This window comes from Carcharodon carcharias (assembly GCF_017639515.1).
Source record: "Carcharodon carcharias isolate sCarCar2 chromosome 36 unlocalized genomic scaffold, sCarCar2.pri SUPER_36_unloc_1, whole genome shotgun sequence".
NCBI classification, from domain to species: Eukaryota; Metazoa; Chordata; class Chondrichthyes; order Lamniformes; family Lamnidae; genus Carcharodon; species Carcharodon carcharias.
In genome coordinates, this window is record NW_024470726.1 from 4,702,331 (window position 1) to 4,728,277 (window position 25,947).

The following is a 25,947-nucleotide window of genomic DNA, read 5'->3' on the forward strand; positions in this document are numbered from 1 at the left end:
ACCAACACACACCCCCCACCACAACACACACCCAGCACCCCAACACACACCCCCCACCACTACAACACACACCCAGCACCCCAACACACACCCAGCACCCCAACAAACACCCACCACCCTCCGAACACACACCCACCACCCCAACACACACCCACCACCCCAACATACACCCACCACCCCAACACACACCCACCACCACCCCAACACACATCCACCACCACCCCAACACACACCCACCACCACCACAACACACACCCACCACCACCCCAACACACACCCACCACCACCCCAACACACATACACCCCCACAACATACACCCACCACCACCCAACACACATCCACCCCAGCCACAACACACCCAGCACCACCACAACACACACCCACCACCGCCACAACACACACCCACTACCACCACAACACACACCCACCACTGCCACAACACACACCCACCACTGCCACAACACACACCCACCACCCCAACACACACCCACCACCCCAATACACACCCACCATCCCAACACACAGCCACCACCCCAACACACACCCAGCACCACCCCAACACACCCACCACCCCAACACACACGCACCACCCCAACACACACGCACCACCCCAATACACACCCACCACCCGAACACACACACCCACCACCCCAACACACACACCCACCACCCCAACACACACACCCACCACCCCAACACACACACCCACCACCCCAACACACACACCCACCACCACAACACGCACCCATCAGCCCAACACACACCCATCACCCCAACACACACCCATCACCCCAACACACACCTATCACCCCAACACACACCCAGCACCACCACAATACACACCCACCACCCCAACACACACCCAGCACCCCAACACACACCCAGCACCACTACAACACACACCCAGCACCCCAACACACACCCAGCACCCCAACAAACATCCACCACCCCAACACACACCTCCCATCACCCGAACACACACCCACCACCCCAGCACACACCCACCACCCCAACACACACCCCCGACCACCTGAACACACACCCACCACCCCAACACACATCCACCACCCCAACACACACCCACCACCACCCCAACACACACCCACCACCACCCCAACACACATCCACCACCCCAACACACACCCACCACCACCACAACACACACCCACCACCACCACAACACACACCCACCACCACCACAACACACAACTACCACCAACACCACAACAGACACCCACCACCACCCCAACACACACCCACCACCACCCCAACACACACCCACCACCCCAACACGCACCCCCCACCACCACAACACACACCCAGCACCCCAACACAAACCCCCACCACTACAACACACACCCAGCACCCCAACACACACCCACCACCCCAACACACACCCACCACCCCAACACACACCCCCCATCACCCGAATACACACCCACCACCCCAACACACACCCACCACCCCAACACACACCCACCACTCCAACACACACCCCCGACCACCTGAACACACACCCACCACCCCAACACACATCCACCACCCCAACACACACCCACCACCACCACAACACACACCCACCACCACCCCAACACACACCCACCACCACCCCAACACACATCCACCACCCCAACACACACCCCCCATCACCCGAATACACACCCACCACCCCAACACACACCCACCACCCCAACACACACCCACCACCCCAACACACACCCCCGACCACCTGAACACACACCCACCACCCCAACACACATCCACCACCCCAACACACACCCACCACCACCACAACATACACCCACCACCACCCCAACACACACCCACCACCACCCCAACACACATCCACCACCACCCCAACACACATCCACCACCCCAACACACACCCACCACCACCACAACACACACCCACCACCCCAACACACACCCATCATCACCACAACACACACACCCACCACCACCACAACACACACCCACCACCACCACAACACACAACTACCACCAACACCACAACAGACACCCACCACCACCCCAACACACACCCACCACCACCCCAACACACATCCACCCCCACAACACACACCCACCAACACCCAACACACATCCACCACCCCAACACACACCCAGCACCCAACACACACACACCACCCCAACACACACCCCACACCACCACAACACACACCCAGCACCCCAACACAAACCCCCACCACTACAACACACACCCAGCACCCCAACACACACCCACCACCCCAACACACACCCCCCATCACCCGAATACACACCCACCACCCCAACACACACCCACCAACCCAACACACACCCCCCACCACCCGAACACACACCCACCACCCCAACACACACCCACCACCCCAACACACACCCACCACCACCACAACACACACCCACCACCACCCCAACACACATCCACCACCACCCCAACACACATCCACTACCACCCCAACACACACCCACCACCACCACAACACACACTCACCACCACCACAACACACACCTACCACCAACACCACAACAGACACCCACCACCACCCCAACACACACCCACCACCACCCCAACACACATACACCCCCACAACATACACCCACCACCACCCAACACACATCCACCCCAGCCACAACACACATCCAGCACCACCACAACACACACCCACCACCGCAACAACACACGCCCACTACCACCACAACACACACCCACCACTGCCACAACACACACCCACCACCCCAACACACACCCACCGCCCCAATACACACCCACCATCCCAACACACAGCCACCATCAACACCACAACACACACCTACCACCAACACCACAACAGACACCCACCACCACCCGAACACACACCCACCACCCCAACACATACCCACCACCACAACACACACCCACCACCACAACACACACCCAGGACCACCTGAACACACACCCACCACCCCAACACACATCCACCACCCCAACACACACCCACCACCACCACAACACACACCCACCACCACCCCAACACACACCCACCACCACCCCAACACACATCCACCACCCCAACACACACCCCCCATCACCCGAATACACACCCACCACCCCAACACACACCCACCACCCCAACACACACCCACCACCCCAACACACACCCCCGACCACCTGAACACACACCCACCACCCCAACACACATCCACCACCCCAACACACACCCACCACCACCACAACACACACCCACCACCACCCCAACACACACCCACCACCACCCCAACACACATCCACCACCACCCCAACACACATCCACCACCCCAACACACACCCACCACCACCACAACACACACCCACCACCCCAACACACACCCATCATCACCACAACACACACACCCACCACCACCACAACACACACCCACCACCACCACAACACACAACTACCACCAACACCACAACAGACACCCACCACCACCCCAACACACACCCACCACCACCCCAACACACATCCACCCCCACAACACACACCCACCAACACCCAACACACATCCACCACCCCAACACACACCCAGCACCCAACACACACACACCACCCCAACACACACCCCCCACCACCACAACACACACCCAGCACCCCAACACAAACCCCCACCACTACAACACACACCCAGCACCCCAACACACACCCACCACCCCAACACACACCCCCCATCACCCGAATACACACCCACCACCCCAACACACACCCACCAACCCAACACACACCCCCCACCACCCGAACACACACCCACCACCCCAACACACATCCACCACCCCAACACACACCCACCACCACCACAACACACACCCACCACCCCAACACACACCCACCACAACTCCAACACACATCCACCACCCCAACACACACCCACCACCACAACACACACCCACCAGCACAACACACACCCACCACCACCCAACACACACCCACCACCACCCAACACACACCAACCACCACCCAATACACACCCACCACCAACACCACAACACACAACTACCACCAACACCACAACAGACGCCCACCACCACCCCAACACACACCCACCACCACCCCAACACACATCCACCCCCCAACACACACCCACCACCACCCCAACACACACCCATCACCACCCCAACACACACCCACCACCACCCCAACACACACCCACCACCACCCCAACACACACCCACCACCACCCGAACACACACCCACCATCAACACCACAACACACACCTACCACCAACACCACAACAGACACCCCCCACCACCCCAACACACACCCACCACCCCAACACACACCCACCACACCAACACACACCCCCCACCACAACACACACCCAGCACCCCAACACACACCCAGCACCCCAACACACACCCCCCACCACTACAACACACACCCAGCACCCTAACACACACCCAGCACCCCAACACACACCCAGCACCCCAACAAACACCCAGCACCCCAACAAACACCCACCACCCTCCGAACACACACCCACCACCCTCCGAACACACACCCACCACCCCAACACACACCCACCACCCCAACACACACCCACCACCCCAACACACACCCACCACCACCACAACACACACCCACCACCACCCCAACACACATCCACCACCACCCCAACACACATCCACTACCACCCCAACACACACCCACCACCACCACAACACACACCCACCACCACCACAACACACACCTACCACCAACACCACAACAGACACCCACCACCACCCCAACACACACCCACCACCACCCCAACACACATACGCCCCCACAACATTCACCCACCACCACCCAACACACATCCACCCCAGCCACAACACACATCCAGCACCACCACAACACACACCCACCACCGCAACAACACACGCCCACTACCACCACAACACACACCCACCACTGCCACAACACACACCCACCACCCCAACACACACCCACCGCCCCAATACACACCCACCATCCCAACACACAGCCACCATCAACACCACAACACACACCTACCACCAACACCACAACAGACACCCACCACCACCCGAACACACACCCACCACACCAACACATACCCACCACCACAACACACACCCACCACCACAACACACACCCACCACCACAACACACACCCACCACCACAACACACACCCACCACCCCAACACACACCCACCACCCCAACACACACCCAGCACCACCACAACACACACCCACCACCCCAACACATACCCACCACCCCAACACACACTCAGCACCACCGCCACAACACACACCCAGAACCAAAATACACACCCACCACCACCGGAACAAACACCCACCAACCGAACACACACCCACCACCCCAACACACACCCACCACCCCAACACACACCCACCACCCCAACACACACCCACCACCCCAACACACACCCACCACCCCAACACACACTCAGCACCACCGCCACAACACACACCCAGAACCAAAATACACACCCACCACCACCGGAACAAACACCCACCACCCGAACACACACCCACCACCCCAACACACACCCACCACCCCAACACACACCCACCACCCCAACACACACCCACCACCCCAATACACACCCACCACCCCAATACACACCCACCACCCCAACACACACCCACCACCCCAACACACACCCACCACCCCAACACACACCCACCACCCCAACACACACCCACCACCCCAACACACACCCACCACCCCAACACACACCCAACACCCCAACACACACCCAACACCCCAACACACACCCAACACCCCAACACACACCCAACACCCCAACACACACCCAACACCCCAGCACACACCCAACACCCCAACACACACCCAACACCCCAGCACACACCCAACACCCCAGCACACACCCAACACCCCAGCATACACCCACCACCAACTGAACACACACCCACCACCGCCACAACACACACCCACCACCACCTGAATACCCACCCACCACTACCCGAACACACACCCACCACCCCAACACACACCCACCACCCCAACACACACCCACCACCCCAACACACACCCACCACCCCAACACACACCCAACACCCCAACACACACCCAACACCCCAACACACACCCAACACCCCAACACACACCCAACACCCCAACACACACCCAACACCCCAGCACACACCCAACACCCCAACACACACCCAACACCCCAGCACACACCCAACACCCCAGCACACACCCAACACCCCAGCACACACCCACCACCAACCGAACACACACCCACCACCGCCACAACACACACCCACCACCACCTGAATACCCACCCACCACTACCCGAACACACACCCACCACACCAACACACACCCACCACCCCAGCACACACCCACCACCACCTGAAAACACACCCATCACCCCAATACATACCCACCACCCCAACACACACCCAGCACCACCACCATAACACACCCAACACCACAACACACACCCACCACCACCACCGCAACACACATCCACCACCACCCGAACACACAGCCATCACCGCAATACACACCCACCATCACCCAAACACACACCAACCACCACCCGAACACACACCCACCACCCCAACACACACCCACCACCCCAACACACACCCACCACCACCCCAACATACACCCACCACCACAAAACACACCCACCACCACCACAACACACACCCAACACCCCAACACACACCCACCACCACCACAACACACACCCACTACCCCAACACACACCCACCACAACACACACCCACCACCACCACCCCAACACACACCCGAACACAGACCCACCATCCCAACACACGCCCAGCACCACCCGAACACACACCCACCACCCCAATACACACCCACCACCACCCTAACACACCCAACACCCCAATACACACCCACCACCCCAACACACACTCATCACCCCAACACACACTCATCACCCCAACACACACTCATCACCCCAACACACACTCATCACCCCAACACACACCCAGCACCACCACAATACACACCCACCACCACCCCAAGACACCCACCACCCCAACACACACCCACCACCCCAATACACACCCACCACCCGTACACACATACCCACCACCCCAACACACACACCCACCACCCCAACACACACACCCACCACCCCAACACACACACCCACCACCCCAACACACACACCCACCACCCCAACACACGCCCACCACCCCAACACACATGCACCACCCCAACACACACGCACCACCCCAACACACACGCACCACCCCAACACACACGCACCACCCCAACACACACGCACCACCCCAACACACACGCACCACCCCAACACACACCCACCACCCGAACACACACCCACCACCCGAACACACACCCACCAGCACCTGAACACACACCCACCACCCCAATACACACCCACCACTACCCCAACACACACCCAGCACCCCAACACACACCCAGCACCCCAACACACACTCAGCACCACTGCCACAACACACACCCACCACCGCCACAACACACACCCACCGCCGCCACAACACCCACCACCACCGCCTCAACACACACCCACCACCGCCACAACACACACCCACCACCGCCACAACACACACCCACCACCGCCTCAACACACACCCACCACCGCCACAACACACACCCACCACCGCCATAACACACACCCACCACCGCCACAACACACACCCACCATCGCCACAACACACACCCACCATCGCCACAACACACACCCACTACCGCCACAACACACACCCACCACTGTCACAACACACACCCACCACCGCCACAACACACACCCACCACCGCCACAACACACACCCACCACCGCCACAACACACACCCACCATCGCCACAACACACACCCACCATCGCCACAACACACACCCACTACCGCCACAACACACACCCACCACTGTCACAACACACACCCACCACCGCCACAACACACACCCACCACCGCCACAACACACACCCACCACCGCCACAACACACACCCACCACCGCCAAAACACCCACCACCATCGCCTCAACACACACCCACCACCGCCACAACACACACCCACCACCGCCACAACACACACCCACCACCGCCACAACACACACCCACCACCGCCACAACACACACCTATCACCGCCTCAACACACACCCACCACCGCCACAACACACACCCACCACCGCCACAACACACACCCACCACCACCACAACACACACCCACCATTGCCACAACACACACCCACCATTGTCACAACACACACCCACCACCCCAACACACACACCCACCACCCCAACACACACACCCACCACCCCAACACACACCCAGCACCACCACCACAACACACACCCACCACCACAACACACACCCACCACCACCACCACAACACACACCCACCACCACCGCAACACACACCCACCACCACCCAAACACACACCCACCACCACCCAAACACACACCCACCACCCCCCAAACACACACCCACCACCACCGGGACACTCACCCACCACCCCAATACACACACCCACCACCACCAGAACACACACCCACCACCCCAACACACACTCAGCACCACCGCCACAACACACACCCACCACCGCCACAACACCCACCACCACCGCCTCAACACACACCCACCACCGCCACAACACACACCCACCACCACCCGAACACACACCCACCACCCCAACACACACTCAGCACCACCGCCACAACACACACCCACCACCGCCACAACACCCACCACCACCGCCTCAACACACACCCACCACCGCCACAACACACACCCACCACCGCCACAACACACACCCACCACCGGCACAACACACACCCACCACCGCCACAACACACACCCACCACCGCCACAACACACACCCACCACTGTCACAACACACACCCACCATTGTCACAACGCACACCCACCACCACCCGAACACACACCCACCACCCCCCAACACACACCCATCAGCACCCCAACACACCCACCACCCCAACACACACCCACCACCCCAACACACACACCCACCACCCCAACACACACACCCACCACCCCAACACACACCCATCACCCCAACACACACACCCACCACCCCAACACACACCCACCACCCCAACACACACCCACCACCACAACACACACCCAGCACCACCACAATACACACCCACCACCCCAACACACACCCACCACCACCCCAACACACACCCACTACCAACACCACAACACACACCCACCACCCCAACACACACCCACCACCATCCCAACACACACCCACCACCGCCACAACACACACCCACCACCGCCTCAACACACACCCACCACCGCCACAACACACACCCACCACCGCCACAACACACACCCACCACCGCCACAACACACACCCACCATCGCCACAACACACACCCACCATCGCCACAACACACACCCACTACCGCCACAACACACACCCACCACTGTCACAACACACACCCACCACCGCCACAACACACACCCACCACCGCCACAACACACACCCACCACCGCCACAACACACACCCACCACCGCCACAACACCCACCACCATCGCCTCAACACACACCCACCACCGCCACAACACACACCCACCACCGCCACAACACACACCCACCACCGCCACAACACACACCCATCACCGCCTCAACACACACCCACCACCGCCACAACACACACCCACCACCGCCACAACACACACCCACCACCACCACAACACACACCCACCATTGCCACAACACACACCCACCATTGTCACAACACACACACACCACCCCAACACACACCCACCACCCCAACACACACCCACCACAACACACACCCACCACCACCACCCCAACACACACCCGAACACAGACCCACCATCCCAACACACGCCCAGCACCACCCGAACACACACCCACCACCCCAATACACACCCACCACCACCCTAACACACCCAACACCCCAATACACACCCACCACCCCAACACACACTCATCACCCCAACACACACTCATCACCCCAACACACACCCAGCACCACCACAATACACACCCACCACCACCCCAAGACACCCACCACCCCAACACACACCCACCACCCCAATACACACCCACCACCCGTACACACATACCCACCACCCCAACACACACACCCACCACCCCAACACACACACCCACCACCCCAACACACACACCCACCACCCCAACACACACACCCACCACCCCAACACACGCCCACCACCCCAACACACACGCCCACCACCCCAACACACACGCACCACCCCAACACACACGCACCACCCCAACACACACGCACCACCCCAACACACACGCACCACCCCAACACACACGCACCACCCCAACACACACCCACCACCCGAACACACACCCACCAGCACCTGAACACACACCCACCACCCCAATACACACCCACCACTACCCCAACACACACCCACCACCCCAACACACACCCAGCACCCCAACACACACTCAGCACCACTGCCACAACACACACCCACCACCGCCACAACACACACCCACCGCCGCCACAACACACACCCACCGCCGCCACAACACCCACCACCACCGCCTCAACACACACCCACCACCGCCACAACACACACCCACCACCGCCACAACACACACCCACCACCGCCACAACACACACCCACCACCGCCACAACACACACCCACCACCGCCACAACACACACCCACCATCGCCACAACACACACCCACCATCGCCACAACACACACCCACCATCGCCACAACACACACCCACTACCGCCACAACACACACCCACCACTGTCACAACACACACCCACCACCGCCACAACACACACCCACCACCGCCACAACACACACCCACCACCGCCACAACACACACCCACCACCGCCAAAACACCCACCACCATCGCCTCAACACACACCCACCACCGCCACAACACACACCCACCACCGCCACAACACACACCCACCACCGCCACAACACACACCCACCACCGCCACAACACACACCCACCATTGTCACAACACACACCCACCACCCCAACACACACACCCACCACCCCAACACACACACCCACCACCCCAACACACACCCAGCACCACCACCACAACACACACCCACCACCACAACACACACCCACCACCACCACCACAACACACACCCACCACCACCGCAACACACACCCACCACCACCCAAACACACACCCACCACCACCCAAACACACACCCACCACCACCCAAACACACACCCACCACCACCGGGACACTCACCCACCACCCCAATACACACACCCACCACCACCCGAACACACACCCACCACCCCAACACACACTCAGCACCACCGCCACAACACACACCCACCACCGCCACAACACCCACCACCACCGCCTCAACACACACCCACCACCGCCACAACACACACCCACCACCACCCGAACACACACCCACCACCCCAACACACACTCAGCACCACCGCCACAACACACACCCACCACCGCCACAACACCCACCACCACCGCCTCAACACACACCCACCACCGCCACAACACACACCCACCACCGCCACAACACACACCCACCACCGGCACAACACACACCCACCACCGCCACAACACACACCCACCACTGTCACAACACACACCCACCATTGTCACAACGCACACCCACCACCACCCGAACACACACCCACCACCCCCCAACACACACCCATCAGCACCCCAACACACCCACCACCCCAACACACACCCACCACCCCAACACACACACCCACCACCCCAACACGCACACCCACCACCCCAACACACACCCACCACCCCAACACACACACCCACCACCCCAACACACACCCACCACCCCAACACACACCCACCACCACAACACACACCCAGCACCACCACAATACACACCCACCACCCCAACACACACCCACCACCACCCCAACACACACCCACTACCAACACCACAACACACACCCACCACCCCAACACACACCCACCACCATCCCAACACACACCCACCACCGCCACAACACACACCCACCACCGCCTCAACACACACCCACCACCGCCACAACACACACCCACCACCGCCACAACACACACCCACCACCGCCACAACACACACCCACCATCGCCACAACACACACCCACCATCGCCACAACACACACCCACTACCGCCACAACACACACCCACCACCTGTCACAACACACACCCACCACCGCCACAACACACACCCACCACCGCCACAACACACACCCACCACCGCCACAACACACACCCACCACCGCCACAACACCCACCACCATCGCCTCAACACACACCCACCACCGCCACAACACACACCCACCACCGCCACAACACACACCCACCACCGCCACAACACACACCCACCACCGCCACAACACACACCCACCACCGCCACAACACACTCCCACCACCGCCACAACACACACCCATCACCGCCTCAACACACACCCACCACCGCCACAACACACACCCACCACCGCCACAACACACACCCACCACCGCCACAACACACACCCACCATTGCCACAACACACACCCACCATTGTCACAACACACACCCACCACCCCAACACACACACCCACCACCCCAACACACACCCAGCACCACCACCCCAACACACACCCAGCACCACCACCACAACACACACCCAGCACCACCACCACAACACACACCCACCACCACAACACACACCCACCACCACCACCACAACACACACCCACCACCACCGCAACACACACCCACCACCACCCAAACACACACCCACCACTACCCAAACACACACCCACCACCACCCAAACACACACCCACCACCACCCGGACACTCACCCACCACCCCAATACACACACCCACCACCACCAGAACACACACCCACCACCCCAACACACACTCAGCACCACCGCCACAACACACACCCACCACCGCCACAACACCCACCACCACCGCCTCAACACACACCCACCACCGCCACAACACACACCCACCACCGCCACAACACACACCCACCACCGCCACAACACACACCCACCACTGTCACAACACACACCCACCACTGTCACAACACACACCCACCATTGTCACAACACACACCCACCACCACCCGAACACACACCCACCACCCCCCAACACACCCATCAGCACCCCAACACACACCCACCACCCCAACACACACACCCACCACCCCAACACGCACACCCACCACCCCAACACACACCCACCACCCCAACACACACCCACCACCCCAACACACACACCCACCACCCCAACACACACCCACCACCACAACACACACCCAGCACCACCACAATACACACCCACCACCACCCCAACACACACCCACTACCAACACCACAACACACACCCACCACCCCAACACACACCCACCACCATCCCAACACACACCCACCATCACCACAACACACACCTACCACCAACACCACAACAGACACCCACCACCACCTGAACACACACCCACCACCCCAACACATACTCACCATCCCAACACACAGCCACCATCAACACCACAACACACACCTACCACCAACACCACAACAGGCACCCACCACCACCCGAACACACACCCACCACCCCAACACATACCCACCACCACAACACACACCCACTACCGCCACAACACACACCCAGCACCACCACAACACACACCCACCACCACAACACACACCCACCACCACAACACACACCCACCACCACCCCAACACACACCCAGCACCACCACCACAACACACACCCACCAACCCAACACATACCCACCACCCCAACACATACCCACCACGCCAACACATACCCACCACCCCAACACACACTCAGCACCACCGCCACAACACATACCCAGCACCACAATACACACCCACCACCACCGGAAGAAACACCCACCACCCGAACACACACCCACCACCCCAACACACACGCACCACCCCAACACACACGCACCACCCCAACACACACGCACCACCCCAATACACACCCACCACCCCAATACACACCCACCACCCCAACACACACCCACCACCCCAACACACACCCACCACCCCAACACACACCCACCACCACCCCAACACACACCCACCACCACCCGAACACACACCCACCACCCCAATACACACCCACCACCCCAACACACACCCACCACCCCAACACACACCCACCACCCCAACACACACCCATCACCCCAACACACACCCATCACCCCAACACACACCCATCACCCCAACACACACCCAGCACCACCACAATACACACCCACCACCCCAATAAACACCCACCACCCCAATACACACCCACCACCACCCCAAGACACCCATCACCCCAACACACACACCCACCACCCCAACACACACACCCACCACCCCAACACACACACCCACCACCCCAACACACACACCCACCACCCCAACACACACACCCACCACCCCAACACACACCCACCACCCCAACACACACCCACCACCCCAACACACACCCACCACCACCCGAACACACACCCACCACCCCAATACACACCCACCACCCCCCCAACACACACCCACCACCCCAACACACACCCAGCACCCCAACACACACCCAGCACCCCAACACACACCCAGCACCCCAACACACACCCAGCACCCCAACACACACCCAGCACCCCAACACACACCCAGCACCCCAACACACACTCAGCACCACTGCTACAACACACACCCACCACCGCCACAACACACACCCACCACCGCCACAACACCCACCACCACCGCCTCAACACACACCCACCACCACCGCAACACACACCCACCACCACCGCAACACACACCCACCACCACCCCAACACACACCCACCACCCGAACACCCACCCACCACCCCAATACACACCCACCACCACCGCAACACACACCCACCACCCCAACACACACCCACCACCCCAATACACACCCACCACCCCAATACACACCCACCACCACCCCAACACACACCCACCACCCCAACACACACCCTTCACTCCAATACACACCCACCACCACCGCAACACACACCCACCACCCCAACACACACCCACCACCCCAATACACACCCACCACCACCCCAACACACACCCACCACCCCAACACACACCCTTCACCCCAACACACACCCACCACCCCAACACACACCCAGCACCCCAACACACACCCAGCACCACTGCCACAACACACACCCACCACCGCCTCAACACACACCCACCACCGCCACAACACACACCCACCACCACCACAACACACACCCACCATTGCCACAACACACACCCACCATTGTCACAACACACACCCACCACCACCCGAACACACACCCATCACCACCCCAACACACCCGCCACCCCAACACACACACCCGCCACCCCAACACACACACCCGCCACCCCAACACACACACCCGCCACCCCAACACACACACCCGCCACCCCAACACACACACCCGCCACCCCAACACACACACCCGCCACCAACACACACACCCGCCACCAACACACACACCCACCACCCCAACACACACACCCACCACCCCAACACACACACCCACCACCCCAACACACACACCCACCACCCCAACACACACACCCACCACCCCAACACACACACCCACCACCCCAACACACACGCCCACCACCCCAACACACACGCCCACCACCCCAACACACACCCACCACCCCAACACACACCCACCACCCCAACACACACCCACCACCCCAACACACACCCAGCACCACCACAATACACACCCACCACCCCAACACACACCCCCACCCAAACACACACCTAACACCACCACCACAACACACAACCACCACCACCGCAACACACACCCACCACCACCGCAACACACACCCACTACCACCATCCCAACACACACCCACCACCACCCCAACACACACCCACCACCCCAACACACACCCACCACCACCCCAACACACACCCACCACCCCAATACACACCCACCACCACCCCAACCCACACCCACCACACACCCACCACCCCAACACACACCCACCACCCCAACACACACCCACCACCCCAACACACACCCACCACCACCCGAACACACACCCACCACCCGAACACACACCCACCACCACCAATACACACCCACCACCACCCCAACACACACCCACCACCCCAACACACACCCACCACCCTAACACACACCCACCACCCCAACACACACCCAGCACCCCAACACACACCCAGCACCACTGCCACAACACACACCCACCATTGCCACAACACACACCCACCACTGCCACAACACACACCCACCACTGCCACAACACACACCCACCACCGCCACTACACCTACCACCACCGCCTCAACACACACCCACCACTGCCACAACACACACCCACCACCGCCACAACACACACCCATCACCGCCACAACACACACCCACCATTGCCACAACACACACCCACCACCACCCGAACACACACCCACCACCCCAACACACACCCACCACTGCCTCAACACACACCCACCACCCCAACACACACCCACCGCCACAACACACACCCACCACCACCCGAACACACACCCACCACCCCAACACACACCCATCATTGCCTCAACACACACCCACCACCCCAACACACACCCACCACCGCCACAACACACACCCACCACCGCCACAACACACACCCACCACCGCCACAACACACACCCACCACCGCCACAACACACACCCACCACCGCCACAACACACACCCACCACCGCCACAACACACGCCCACCACCGCCACAACACACACCCTGCTACCCCCAAAGTTCAACCTTACAGCTCTGGCTTGATTTTAAGATGTTTGGCACTTGGCACGTTCACTGGTGGGCCAGGGCATTGATGAGAATGCCTCTCGAATATTACGTGCAGTTTTGGTCTCCTTAGTTAAGGAAGAATGCAAATGCATTGGAGGCAGTTCAGAGGAGGTTTACTAGATTGATAACTGGAATGAGTGTGTTGTCTTATGAGGAAAGGTTGGACAGACTGGACTTGTTTCCACTGGAGTTTGTAAGAGTGAGGGGTGACTTGATTGAAGTGTACAAGTTCCTGAACAGTATTGACAAGGTGGGCATCGAAAGGATGTTTCCTCTTGATTGAGGTGTACAAAATTATGAGGGAATAGATAGAGCGGACAGGATAAAATTGTTTCCCTTGATGGAGAATTCTAGAACCAGGGGACATAGATTCAAGATAAGTGGCAGAAGGTGTAGGGGGGACATGAGGAAGAACTTTTTTACGCAGAGGGTAGTGGGTGTCTGGAATTCACTGCCTAAGTTGGTGGTAGAGGCTGAAACTTTAAACTCTTTTAAAAAGTACCTGGATCTGCACCTAAAGTGCTGTAAGATGCAGGGCTATGGGCCGGGTGCAGGAAGGTGGGATTAGAAAGGACACCTGGGTATCCTCGGACTGGCATGGACAAGATGGGCCGAATGGCCTCCTTCCGTGCTGTAACTTTTCTATGGTTCTATGGTTCTTGTGGGTGAGTCCAGAACTAGGGGGGCACTATTTTAAAATTAGTGGTTGCCCTTTTAGGTCAGAGATGAGGAGAAATCTTTTTCTCTCAGAGGGTTGTGTGACTTTGGAACTCTCTGCCTCCGAAGGTCATGGAGGTGGGGTCAGTGAATATTTTTAAGGCAGAGGTAGATAGATTCTTGTTAGGCAAGGGAATCAAAGATTATTGGGGTTAGATGGGAATGTGGAAATCGAAACACAAGATGATCAGCCATGATCTTATTGAATGGCAGAGCAGACTCGAGGGGCCGAATGGTCTACTCCTGTTCCTATTTCTTATGTTCTTCTTATGTTCTTATGGAAGGGGTCAGGCAGGACATTGCACGCTCAACATCACTTCCACTGTGTGCTAATACTCCAAGCAAACTTTGAAGAACCCAAGTTTGTCATGGGTCTCTTGGACAGGAGCTGGAAAGTTGGCATGTCCTCTCAGACTCCCAACCTTGTGTGTTCTCTGTCATTGGTAAGCAGGAGACGTAGTGGTAATGTCACTAGTCGAGTAATCCAGAGGCCCAGGCTAATGCTCTCGGGACACGGGTTCAAATCCCACCAATTTAAATCCAATTAATAAAATCTGGAATTGAAAGCTTGTCTCAGTGATAGTAACCCATAAAACCCGTCTGCTTCACTGATGTCCCTTGGAGAAGAAAATCTGGTGTCCTTTGCTGCTCTGGCCTACATGTTGCTCCAGACCCACAGCCATGTGGCTGACTACCCCTCTGAAATGGCTGAGCAAGCCACTCAGTTCAAGGGGCAATTAGGGATGGGCAATATTTGCTGGCCAACAGCCAAAAGGGTGAAAAAAAATAGATATAATAAACTTCTTACTGCATTGCTTTAATAAACGTCTTTGCAAGCAATTGAGATGTGGTGAGCTGAGGCGCAAGGCAGTTATCTCTTTGAATCTGCTACCAGGAATATGATTTCTGACAATGAAATCAACTCATTTTTGACTGAAAACCATGTGTATACTGGGAATGACCATAGTTCTTCATTCTAACGACTATCTGGTGGTTGATAAGCTAATGATAAACAGTTTCGGTTTGCTCAATGGACGCTGAACGGGCACTTTGCAGCCTTTCTGAAAAGTTGAGAGAGCTTAGGCCCAGACTAGCAAAAGGCAAGCACGTGCAGGAGTTTAAACAGCTATAATCGTGTGAGGTGATAGCCCAGAGGATGGCTAAATCTTTCTCCCTGCCTGTGCAGTGAGATCGAGCTCACCCAGGAATGCCTGCCTTTGAATAAGTACTGCTCCTCTCTCCGACAGAATTTCCGGATGTCTCCTTTTCCTTCACTGTTCTCGACTTCCCTCCGGGTGTTTGTTATGACACAGTAGTGGGTAAAAGCTGAATTGTTTAAACACCAGAGGGAAATTTAAAACAACTGTCATAACCTATATTTTCAATTGGTATGTTTGAGATGCAGCTCTGAATTCAGGAATAAGACCACCGGGCCTCAAGAGGTTTTTTTTATATTAAACTAAACATTTATTAATGTAATAACAAATTACACACATACATATGTCTACAAATTATGGCCATAATAACTCATAAACAAATCCACAAATTAATAACTCCCAGGCAAATCTCCACCAAGGTAACAGTAACCCATAGACTTTAAACAGACACCAGGCAAAGCACATTTGACCGTACAAATTCAAAATGAGGTTCCTTGCAATTTGGTTCCTTTGCAGGCACAGTTATAGGCTTACAGGCTGGTTAGTTCTTAAACGCCTCTGCCTTACACACAATCTCCTTTCCCTCTTTATACCTAGCTTTCCCTTTGAATGTAAATTTCCCACGGTATCACAAGGCTTTCCTTTACATCTTCTAATAGTAATATTTTCATCCCACTAATTTTATTAGTAATGTAAACACATGGCTTGGCGTCTCCCAGCTAGCTGCAAGATTTTCCTCCCACTCTTGAATGCTTTATCTAACCAATGAAAATTTACACTTTACCTTGTATCCTCCTTACATTTATCTAATTCACATCTAAAAACTACTATACATCAAAGCACCCAGGCTAGCCAGCTTTAATCCAATTAAGACACGCATAGTCAAACACATAGACACAGACCCCACTACAATTCCATTTTAAAAATAATTTCCAATAACATTATTAGGCATTAATATATCTTCATAACAGTGTTGGTTAATTTTGCTTTCACAGCCACATCTCCAGTTCCAATTAACTCTGTTTCTCTCTCCACATATTCTGCCCGACCTGCTGAGTATTTCCTGTGCTTTCTGTTTTTATTTCAGACTTCCAGCATCTGCAGTATTTTGCTTTCATTTTGCAGGCTTTGGCAAAGAGACATTTCATAGAATCTACAGTGCAGAAACAGGCCATTTGGCATGGTGTTTATGCTTCCCACGGGTCTCCTCCCACTGCTTTATATCTGACCCTATCAGCACATCCTTCTGTTTTTTTTTAAATGGGCCGGCACACAATGAAACATTCAAGATTCTGAAGGGTAGAGACAAAGAGATTGTTTCCCCTGACTAGGGAATCCAGAACACAGGGGCACAGTCTCAGGATAAGGGGCCGATCATTTAGGACTGAGATGAGGAGAAATTTAAAAATATAAAAACAAAAAACTGCAGATGCTGGAAATCCAAAACAAAAACAGAATTACCTGGAAAAACTCAGCAGGTCTGGCAGCATCGGTGGAGAAGAAAAGAGTTGACGTTTCGAGTCCTCATGACCCTTCAACAGAACTAGGTGAATCCAAGGAGAGGGGTGAAATATAAGCTGGTTTAAGGTTTTGTGGGGGGGGGGCGCGCATGGGGCGGGGGGTGCGCGTGGTTGGGTGGGCTTGCTGCATTGTTCCAGTGAAGCCCAATGCAAACTGGAGGAACAGCACCTCATCTTCCGACTAGGCACTTTACAGCCTTCCGGACTGAACATTGAATTCAACAACTTTAGGTCTTGAACTCCCTCCTCCATCCCCACCCCCTTTCTGTTTCATCCCCCTTTTGTTTTTTCCCAATAATTTCTATAGATTTTTCTTTTCCCACCTATTTCCATTATTTTTAAATCTTTTATGCACCCCACCCCCACTAGAGCTATACCTTGAGTGCTCTACCATCCATTCTTAATTAGCACATTCGTTTAGATAATATCACCAACTTCAACACCTGTGTTCTTTTGTCTGTGACATCTTTTGATTATCTGCTCCTATCACTGCTTGCTTGTCCCTACAACCACACCCCCCCTCCATTTCTCTGCCCCCACCCAACCACGCCACCCCCCCCCAACCCCCAAACCTTAAACCAGCTTATACTTCACCCCTCTCCTTGGATTCACCTAGTTCTGTTGAAGGGTCATGAGGACTCGAAACGTCAACTCTTTTCTTCTCCGCCGATGCTGCTGGATCTGCTGAGTTTTTCCAGGTAATTCTGTTTTTGATGAGGAGAAATTTCTTCATTCAAAGGGTTGGGAATCTTTGGAATTCTCTACCCCGGATGGTCGTGGATGCTCCATCATTTAATATATTTAAGGCCGGGATAGACAGATTTTTGGCCTCTCAAGGAATTAAGCGATATGGGGAGTGGATGGGAAAGTGGAGTTAAGGTCGATATTCAGCTATGATCGTATTGAGCAGGCTTGAGGGGCTGAGTGCCCTATTCCTATTCCAGTTACTTACGTTCTTTCTCCCTCATGTGTTTATCCAGCTTCTCCCTTAAATGCATCTCTGCTATTTGCCTCAACCATTCCCTGTGGGGGGCGAGTTCCACATTCTCCCCACTCTCTGGGTAAAGAAGTTTCTCCTAAATTCCCGATTGGATTTATTAGTGGCTATCTTATATCGATGCCCCCACCCCCCCCCAGCCCTTCCTAGTTCTGGTCTCCCCACCCTCACAAGTGGAAACACCTTCTCTATGTCTATCATACTTGTAAAGTCCTGTATCAGGCCACCCCCTCAGCCTAATCCTTTCTCGAGAAAGAGGGTGCTCTTAAAAGGTTGGCAGTCCCCAAAGCAGTAAAGTCACCTGGCCTGGATGCATCATAGATTTCTGAGGGAAGTAAGGGTGGTAACTTATCCACTTTGAGGCTAGCACACCCTTTCGTCTCCCCCCCTCACCTGCTGCCTGCCCCCAACATCCCCAGAGTACCCAATCAGTGTTGCCAACTGTGATTAAATATATTCCTCGAGGTTTCATCACATGAATTGCCCCCATGCTCCAGCCATTAGTCGGCCAACACCCTGGTGACGCACTGCATTCCTACGCCAATTGGAAGGCAAAAAGACTCGTTACCCAATTGGATGATGCTTGACTGTCAGCCAAATAGCCTTTTCCCCCTTTTTCAACATTTTCATATCTGGTAAAAAGAGATAGTCAAAGAAAAATGGCAAAATAAAAACAATCTTTTTGAACGTCCTGATGATCTTTCTCCAGGGTTGCACAAACAGCAGTGTCCTGGACAGTGATCGTCAATTCCTGAAAACTCCACCTCGCATGAATTGGTTCTGTGTAGGTGATGGACAACCCTGGAACCATCGGAAGGTTACAGCATAGAAAAAGGCCATTCAGCCCATCGTGTCTGCGCCAACCAAAAAAGAGAAATAAAAAGCAACGAGCCGCTCATTTCAATCTCGCTTCCCAGCGCTTGGTCCGTAGGCCTTGCAGGTTACAGCACTTCAGATGCAGATCCAGGCACCTTTTAAATGGCAAAAGCAAAATACTGCGGATGTTGGGAATCTGAAACAAGAGCAGAAAATGCTGGAAAAAACTCAGCAGGTCTGACAGCATCTGTGGAGAGAGAAACAGAGTTGATGTTTCAAGTTCTTATGAAGCTTTGAAGAAGGGTCAAATGGACTCGAAACGTCAACTCTGTTTCTCTCTCCACAGATGCTGTCAGACCTGCATTTTCTGTTTTTGTTTCACCTTTTAAATGAGTTGAGCGTTTCAGCCTCAACCACTAGTTCGGGTAGCGAATTCCAGGTGCCCACTATCCTCTGGGTGAAAAAGTTTTCCCTCATGCCCCCCCTCTAATCCTTCTACCAATCACCTTAGATCTATGCTCCCTTTGGTAATTAACCCCTCAGCTTGGGGAAACAAGTCTTTCCTGTCTACCCTATCTAGGCCACTCATAAATTTGTACACCTCAATTAGGTCACCCCTCAGGCTCCTCTGTTCTGAGGAAAACAACCTTGGCCTATCCAATCTCTCCTCACAGCAGCAACTTTCAAGCCCTAGCCACGTTCTTGTAAATCTTGTAAGTCGGACAGGAATGCAATGGGGTTTTAGCCGCACTGCCTCCATAGTTGGGCTCACACGTGTGGAGCAGCCAAGTTGGGTGGGAGAAACACAGAAAGTAGGAGCAGGAGTAGGCCACTTGGCCCTTCGAGCCTTCTCCCCCATCCATTATGATCATCCAACTCAATAGCCTGTTCCTTCTTTCTCCCCCATATCCTTTGATCCCTTTCGCCCCAAGAGCTATACCTTGAAAACATACAATGAGACCAGAGATCCATTGAACCACATCCCAGCAAAGGCAGGAAGGAGAATGTTTGTGTGTGTGTGTATCTTTAAGAGTCTTGGCTGGTTTGCCAAGCTCATGATCAAGGGTCACTGTGCCTTTAAAGAATTGGCCCCGCCCCCTAGACCTTCAGGGGTGTGGCTAACCCAGGGCCCCACCCACCCATCGGTTTAATTGATAGGAGGAACGTCGGACTTCCCAGCAAGATGGAGGAGGAGGCCATTCGGCCCCTTGAGCCTGTGCTCCACCATTCAATAAGATTGTCTGATCTGATTGTGGCCTTAATTCCGTTTCCCTGTCAGTCCACCACCGTCCCCCACATAACCCTTGAATCCCTTAATTAAAATAATCTAACTCAGCTCCACAGACGAATGATCTTCTGAGAGGAACAAATTCTCCTCATCTACATCTTAAATGGGAGACCCCTTATTCTTAAACTGTGTCCCCTGTTCTAGTCTCCACCAGTGCTGAGGACCAGAGACATAATTATATATTTTTTCATAAATCACCGGTTCCCTCAGATTTTACTTCACGATATAATACATGCAATTGAAAAACAACGGTTTAATCGAGGCACTAATGGTCAAGTCAGGCGAAAGCCGGTTTTCCTACCTTGAGCTTCTCACTGTAGGGACGCCGACAGCAGGGCGGTGGGACCTCAACTGATTGACAGTACTCTCCACCAATCGGAAAGGCGAGCCCCGAGCTAGAGGGCGGAGCTTCAATTGATCGACGACCCTTTGCACCAATCATCAGCTCGGTGCGCCCACCAACGTGGCGGAAACAAATAAGGCGGAGCACGGCGGGGGTGGGGACGTTGGTGGATGCAGCTTGACGAGCAGCGCTTGGGGCCTATCGGAGGAGCGAAAACTGTCGACAGGGGACGGGCAAAAGAGGAACCAACCAGTGGGCGGGAGTCGGATGACGGACAGCGCCGTTCACCAGTCGGACGAGAGGGAAGCCCAAACGGGTACCGCCCACCGGTGACGGACGAAGGAGGCGTGGTAACCAGCAAAGGAGGTTATTGGACCTAACTTGACGGGCGGCTATCTGCACTAATCACAAGTAGAGGGCAGCCCCGAAACGGTACCGCCCACCGGTAATGGCAAAGACCCGGGGGTGGGGGGGGGGTGGGGGTGGGGGGGTTGGGGGGGGGGTGGGGGTGGGGGGGTTGGGGGGGTAGGGGAAACAAACCCACTTGACGGACGTTGATCGTGACCAATCGGAAAAGGAGAGCTGGAGTCGCGTTGGACACGGGTGGGCGGGAACGCTCGATTGACAGCACCACTGACCAATCGGATGAGCGTAAGGGATCTGGAGCCGACTCACGGCGGTGGCGGCGCAGCGAATGGCGGGGCGCGGCGCGGCGGTCAGGAGGCGGGACCGCCGCCGCCGGCAGGTTGCGTCGTCCTCTCCTCAGTCGAAGGGAGGAGGAGGAAGAAGGAGAAGAGGTGGGGGGAAAAAACAAGCTGAAACCTTTCCTCTTTTAAAACTCATCCATTCAATTCGCCTCCAGTTTCCTTCCCGCTCCCTCCAAGGTTGTTGTCAGTTAGATTCGGTTCCGTTAAATTAAAAAAAAAATTTGCTTGACAACCTGAAGTCCATGAAAACGACAGGTAAGAGGTGACTAATTAATATGAAATAGTTTTATGCTTTTTCATCTGTCTGCCTTAGATCTAGAGTTAAAATGATTTGTTTCTTGTCCCAGCATGAGAAATGAGGATGTTGCCCACCTGGACAACAGGTAAGGGGTCAAAGGTCATTTGCCCCTTGGATGGGAGTTATACCTTTTGCAATGGTTTAGACCAACCCCTCACTTTGGGGGGGTGGGGGGAGATTGGGGTGCAGTGGTGGGGGTGGGGGTGGGGGTGGGGGGCGGTGGAGGAGGACGCGTAAGAGCGTGTTACAGGCCGAGGTGCCCTTAAAAAAGAAAAGCTGGAAGGCACACGTGTGGTCGAGGTAAAATTAAGAGAAAAGGGGGGGGAGGCCCAGGACCGGTGCCTCCTCTCCGCTCGCGGGTGAGGACCGGGATCAGTTGGGTGCCGGCGGCGCGTACACTCGGCGCTGCCTGGGGTCTTCTGGCTCACGCCCCTTACCCCGGCGCCAGGGCGCTGCACCCAAGCCACCTTCTGCTTCGCCCGGAGACAGAATGTGGATTGCCTCCGCGGGCAGGAGGAGGAAGAAGTGAGGGGGGGAGAAAAAAAGGCTCAAACTTTTCCCCTTTTAAAACATATCCATTCAATTCGCCTCTGCTTTCTTTTCCAGCAGGAAAAGGTGGGGTGGTGGGTTCGGGGGTGGGGTGAAAAACGTAGGAAAGAGGAACAGGAGGAGGCCATTTAGCCGTTGGAGCCTGCTCCGCCATTCAATTAGATCGTGGCTGATCTTGGGCTTAAACTCACATTTCCCACCCGCTCCCTTGATTCCCTGAGGGACCGAAAACCTGATCTACTCTCTCAATTCCATTTTCCCGTACTATCTCATTGATGTCATGAGAATCTAGTAATCTATGCATCTCTGTCTTGAAACTTTGCAATTCCAATAATTCACCACCCTCTGAGGGAAGAAATTTCTCCCCACCTCAGTTCTAAATGGCCCACCGCTTATTGTGAGACTGTGTCCCCTGGTTCTAGACACCCCAACCCCACGCCAACAAGGGGAAGCATCCTTCCTGCATTTACCCTGTCTAGTCCCTGGCGAATTTTGTATGTTCTAATGAGATCACCTCTCATTCTTCTAAACTCCAGAGAATACAGGCCCAGCCTCCTCATAGGAAAATCCCGTCATCCCAGGGATCAGTCTGGTTGGGGTGGGGAGGGAAAAGAGTGTTACCCTTATTCCTGATGGGAGCTTTTGTGTGTGGCTGCATCAAGCTGTGCGTGGACCCTCGGTATGCAAGGTGCTGAGGTTCTATCTGTCCTCG

At 56.0% G+C, this 25,947-nt stretch overlaps 1 protein-coding gene and 1 long non-coding RNA gene across 2 annotated transcripts in view; one reads left to right on the forward strand and one right to left on the reverse strand.

The window, feature by feature from the left end:
• The window catches only part of LOC121274369, a 46,722-nt gene extending 23,027 nt beyond the window's left edge, over positions 1-23,695 (reverse strand). The window contains exon 1 of the long non-coding RNA XR_005942251.1: positions 23,640-23,695. This is a non-coding gene — a long non-coding RNA (uncharacterized LOC121274369). The remainder of the gene's footprint in view (positions 1-23,639) is intronic.
• A 747-nt stretch (positions 23,696-24,442) lies between these two features.
• Positions 24,443-25,947, forward strand: part of LOC121274330 (zinc finger protein 271-like) — a 175,088-nt gene continuing 173,583 nt past the window's right edge. The window contains exon 1 of the mRNA XM_041181572.1: positions 24,443-24,643. The gene's annotated coding sequence lies outside the window, so the exon portion shown is untranslated. The remainder of the gene's footprint in view (positions 24,644-25,947) is intronic.